The sequence below is a fragment of the Trichosurus vulpecula genome, chromosome 5 (genome assembly GCF_011100635.1).
Source record: "Trichosurus vulpecula isolate mTriVul1 chromosome 5, mTriVul1.pri, whole genome shotgun sequence".
Classification (NCBI taxonomy): Eukaryota; Metazoa; Chordata; class Mammalia; order Diprotodontia; family Phalangeridae; genus Trichosurus; species Trichosurus vulpecula.
This window is the reverse complement of record NC_050577.1, coordinates 10,179,983-10,185,997: the sequence shown is the minus strand read 5'-3', so window position 1 is coordinate 10,185,997 and position 6,015 is coordinate 10,179,983.

Here is a 6,015-nt window from a genome sequence, read left to right as displayed (position 1 = left end):
TAACACACAACTAATCTGATTTAAAAAAGCAAAAAAAGAGAAAAGCCAAAGTAGTTGAATAAAAGATTAGAAGGGGAAATTCAGAATTAAGGAGGAAATAAGAAACTATTTTGCTCAACGTAGCCCAACAAAAACAACTTAGATGAAATGGATGAATATTTGCACAAATATAAAATATTTAAATCAATAGAAAAGAAATATTTAAATAACCTATATAAAAAAGTGAATCAGTCATAAATGAAAAAAAAGAAAAAATGAGAACATATGAGGGCTCCTGTCAGAAGAGTTTCAAGGAAGCCTGGAAGGATCTGGGTGTCTTCACCAGACTATGAAGAATCAACTCCAGTAAGATTTGGGAGGCTTAACTTTAAGTAAGATTGAAAGCATTGTTTCCATGGTGGTAATAATGAATTGTAGCACATATTAAGAGTAAAATTGTTCTAGAATTTCAGAAATTCCCAAATTGAAATGAGAATTTTATAATGCAATCTTGTACCACGACACATGTCATTAAAGGTTAACAAATCTATCCCAAAGATGATATAAATATGCTTCAGTGGCCTGGGAACTCACTTGATTTATACCCCTTTAATTACCTGTGGGGTATAATCACGGCTAACTTGAAAAAAACTGGATTGTTCATCAAAGGCCTACTTAAATCCATGATGATAAAGACGGTTTCATGATGAAGAATTAAAGAAAACATATCCAAATCTTGTCAAGTCCAACCTCAGACACTAGCTGTGTAGTCCTGAACAAGTCACTTAACCCTGTTTGCCTCAGTTTCCTCCTCTGTAAAATTAGCTGAAGGAAATGGCAAACCATTCCAGTATCTTTGCCAAGAAATCCCCAAATGGGATCACAAAGAGTCAGAAACAATTGAACAAAAAATGAAATAATAAATGTAAAAACCCTTTCAAAGCGAAAGCATAAAACGAATGCCCGGAACCCTCCTCCTGGCCCTGGGGCTCCATTTGCTCCAGGTGGAAGTCCCACTTACTTTAATAGAGCTGCACAAGAGTGAGAAAGCGGCAGCTTTGCTCCAGGTTGTCCAAATGTAGAGGGTGTTAAAGATGTTGAAGATGATCAGCAGAGTAAAAACGATTGAACTTTGTACTTAGTCAGCAAGAATAAATAACTAAAATTGGTATCTACCACAAAGGCTTTCCTCCCTCACCCCCTGCTTTTGCTCTGGGCATATTTTGTGCTGCTTGTCCCAAGCACTAACAGGTTATTTCCAGATCTGAGAGGGCATGTGGACCCTGCAATGGAGAGAGCCAGAGATATCATCTGGTTTCCTTTGCACTGCCAGTGCTGCCCCGTCTCACCCACTGCCTGCCTGAAATGGCCAGTGACTTCACTGTACCCTTCCCCAGTGCAGAAGATGGTTCTTGGATCCCTCCCAGATTTAGAGCTTCCAGAAGTCGAGGAGCCAGTGATACAGGAGAAGACTCATTACCATTATGCCTATTACATAGTGAGCCCACCTGGCTGGGTTGTCCTCAATGACTTGGTTACTAAAGCCATGGTAATACAAAGACAAGCAATGCTTGCTTTGGAAAAGCTGCCATTTTGCTGTTTGTCATTCACGCCCACAGCATATGCTGCTGTTGAGGTGAGCACTGGGGACCTGATCACCTAAAGCTGTTTTTTTTTTCAGTCCTTTCTCTCAAAGCAGAAGAGTCTCATTTCTACTCCACGGGAGAGGCTTGATTTGATATAATTCATTCACTGGAATTAGCATTAGCCAGCTAATGGGTATCAGTCTGCACAGATCATGTTGGTTCCCCAGAAAATGCTGAAGGGTCAAGGTTGCAGAGTGGAAGCAGTACCAGGAGCCCTTCATTCATCTCCTGGCTCTCAGACTCATTATCTCAGTGACTTGCCCTCAGTTTCTTCATCTAAGAAGTGGGGACAGACACTATCCTTTGTTTTCCTCCCATAAGGTTGCTCCTAATAGGACACCAATCAGGTTATTCGGTGGACCCACCTAAAGAGACAAGCCAATCCCTACTGACTTGTCTATTTGTGAGGTTGCCTGGGAGGGACCTGCCTGCAAGGTTTCCAGGGGCAGCCTGTGCCTGCCCAGAATCTGCTAGCCCTCTATCAAGTCCAGATGCTTTCCCTTCCCAGGGAAGCTCTGCTGATTAGTGTTTATGCCTTGCTCGAGGGTCTGGATAGATCAGAACAGAAGAGGATTGGAGTGAATTCCTCTCTGCTGACCTACAATGGTCTTAATTCTCTGTTTGAGGGTCTCAGGGGTATCCAGGGCCCCATTGCCTGGAGATATTCAATCAAGTTCTCTTGATGTATTCAGATTTCCCCCCACATTGGGCCCCAAGATTTCAGAAAGTTTTGAGTGAGGCTGGTGATAGTTTCCTAGCCTGCACCCCATCCCTGGATCAGCTCCCCATGGGCAGGAAGCCAGCCCACATGCCTGGTGTCAGGACCAGGCCAGACTGACTAAGTGATCTGGGGGGAGCCAGCTTCCTCCAAACCATCAAGGAAGGGACTAGGTGGGTGCCAGAAGGCTACAGTCAGGCAGAATGAGCATCGGAGGAACATTCAATGCTAACCCCAGTAAATGGACGTGCCCCATCTAAGCCTCTCTTTTTTAATATCATTGTTATTATTTTACCACTTCTTGCTCCTTGCTGCCATCACCTGGTCCCTTTCTTCTGTTCCTGGTTATACCCATCACCTGCTCCTTTTAAGCTGACACCCAATAAAACAAGCTTATAGAGCTCCTACCCCCAAATACCTGTAGGTCAACTTCAAGGCTGGTCTGAAAAGTATCAGCCATCACCTCTGGGTTATTGGACGAATCCATTCAAGTTTCTCCTCCACCAATCATCCTTGTCCAATATGGTGACCAGACTTCTTGGTAATGGCAAGTGGGATATATGGATGGAGTGGGACATAGCCATCCTGTCCCTCTCACTTGCTACAGAGAGAGAAAGAGGCCAGCCTCACCCTGGGACTCACACAACTTCCATGTGAGAAGGAACCTAACAAGTCATCTTGAACAACCCCTTATTTTATAAATGAGAAAACTTAGGCCCAGTGAGAAGAAGGAACTTGACCAAAGTCATATATTTCTATGTGTCAGAAGTAGCACTCAAACCCAGGCCTGGTGTGACTTGGACAAGTCACTTAACTTCCCTAAGTTTCAGTTTCCTCATCTCTGAAATGAAAGAGGGTAACCACATGTCCTTGGAGGCCTCTGAAGCTCTAGACCTCTGATCCTGTGACCCTGTGGTCATGGTGAAGAGGACTTGAAGATGGTCCATGCAACTTACAGAGAGACAGCTCCAAATGTGGACAGGTATATCACTAACCTCATTTGTGTCACAGAGAAAGTGTGGCATTTGGAGTCAAAGGACCTGAATTTGAATGCTGCTTCTGACGTTTGACTTAGAGAATCTCCTAAGCTCCCCGAGTTTTTGTTTCCTTAGTAGGGTGGGGACATTTTCACCAAGGGTATGATAGCTCCTGGGGCTTGGGGTGAGGCGCCAATGAAGTCATGTCTGTAACATGCATTGTGAACCTTAATATGCTGTAGAAACACCAGCCCTTTGGGCCTCCATTCTCTTGTCTTGAAAAGGGGGTCAGACTGGATGCCTTCAAAGGTCCCTTTCAGCTCAAAATCTGAGATACTTCATTGGGAGGGATGGGGGATTTGTGGGGGAATCCAAAAATCCCCTAGTGACATTGAAATGATTGACTGTGCACTGGATCATGCTTGGAACTATTTGAAAAATGTGCCCCATAATCCCTGGGGCTCAGTGATGTTATTTCGAATGGAGTTTTGGAGCTTGGGGGAATTGCAGGCTGATGGACTAGCCAAAACCCAGTCTAATGCAAGCAGAGTAGCCTGGTCCACTACGGCGATCACACCATTTCATCGTTAACCATCAGCATACACTGGTTCCCCAACTACAGCATCCCAGGCAGTGACACCAAAGGAAGCTTCATCAAGATGGCCTCAGGTATTCTATATCAGCCTCCCAGATCCCCACCATCCATGGAAGGCAGTTTTGTCAAACCTCCACTTATTGATTCTTATCCGCTTTCATTTCACATCCTGACTGCCTTGATGTAAGTTAAGTCCTCAGTGGGCTAGTGTCATGCTTATGGTTGCATCCTGGTGTCTCCAAGCCAGGACCATCTATCCTGGAAGTTCTCTGTCGGATAGACAGGAAGAGGGTTTAATGTCACGTGGAGGCTTTAAATGAGGCAAAAGGGGAGAGAATGAAAAGGTGGAAGAACATGAAAAAATGCCCGAAGGAATCATGAAGAACCCTACAGGGGAAGGAGAGGAGGAAGAGGAGGAAGGAGATTAGGAAGGAGAGTCTGGTCCCAGGAGCCATATGGATAGCCATCCAAAACGAGACTTTCTAGGATGGCTTTGTCTCATGAATATGTTCAGGGAGCAATTCTGGGTGGAGGATCTGAAGTACAGAGCTGGTGGTCACCTTTGAGGTCCAACCTTCTCATTTTCTAGACGAGGACAGTGAGACTAGGGAAGGAGGTGGGAATTGCTCCGGGTCATACAAATGCTAAGTGTCTGAGGCCAGACTTGAACACACCAAGGTCTTCTGAGTCCAAGCCCTGAGCTCTGCGCAGGATGCCAGGTAGAGAATGGGTGAAAGAGGTGGCCAGGAGGTGGTGAGGGTTGAGACCAAAGACTCAGCTGGAGAGTGGGGTTATCCTGGGCAAAAAGGAGTCCCTTCCTCAGGCTGGAGGAGAAGAGATTAATAGGGACACGGAAATGGCAAGAAAAGTACCTATTGTGTTGTCATACTGTCGCTCTCAGGGTGAGGAATAACCATAAGCTAAGTTTTGCCAAGCTTTGTCTACCATCTGTGAGTGACCTCCCCAGATGCAGGATGCTGTTGTTATTGTTCAGTTGTTTTCAGTTGTGCCCACTCTTCATAGCTCCATCTGGGCAAAGATATTGGAGTGGTTGGCCATTTCCTTCTCCAACTCATTTTACAAATGAGGAAACTGAGGCAAACAGGATCAAATGATCTGCACCGGGTTACACAGCTAGTGAGTGTTTGAGGCTTCATTTGAACTCAGGAAGATGAGTCATCTGACTGCAAACCCCAGCACTCTATCCGCTGTAACACTTAGCTGCCCAAGCATTTGGGTACATGCCTGTTTGTACAGCAATTAAAAGACAGTCTAAAAATGTGGGATGAGTTTGCCCTCTCACCCCACCCCTAGCCCTTCTCTGATCTGCTTCTTAGGACACTTGAGACTTAACTGCATTTGACAAAGTTGGCTTCTCTTTTTCTCATAAACTTTGTGAGAGCTGTTTTAGGGAGAAAAATGCTCAGGAAACAGGGTTTTTTTTTTCTTCATCACAATTGAAAACTCTACTTGGCCTCTTTTTTTGAGGATTCATATTTTATTTAAATATTCGATGATCCTGGGGAAACCAAGCTGGTCACCAAGTGAAACCGAACTGGCAAGTTGCAGAGGGGATCCCTGTGATTGGCTATTGCCCTGGGCTATCTGCCCACATCCGGATGCCAAGCATTGCCATTAGATTTTTGTGTTGAAAACACAAAATGAGACTCTTAAAAAGAGAAATTGGTTTCTAAAGGCAGCTGCTAAGGTAGAGAGCTGTGGGCCATAGGATCCTGGTGGGCTCATTTACATCCCAAGAATTAAGATGGAGGGAGCATCCATAGAAGCCCCTACTTAATTTTTACTGGGATCTGCCCAATTTCCTTGGTTTTAAAAGATGATACTCTGGAAACTCACTGCAGGACAGTGCACTCTGCTGGCCGTGTTTGTGCACTGCATCATGGGAAACAGGTTTTTGCTTCCTCCTCCCAGAAACTGCCTTTTCAGGTGGGTGGAGGTGGGGCAGACACTCTCCAGGCCCAATAGACTGAGGACCTAGGTACCTTGGAGAAACACATAATGTAAACATGGCCCTTGGCTGATGCCTCTTTGCTTCCCGTTTCACTCTTGTTTTCTTCTACAATAAGGAACTTTCAACAA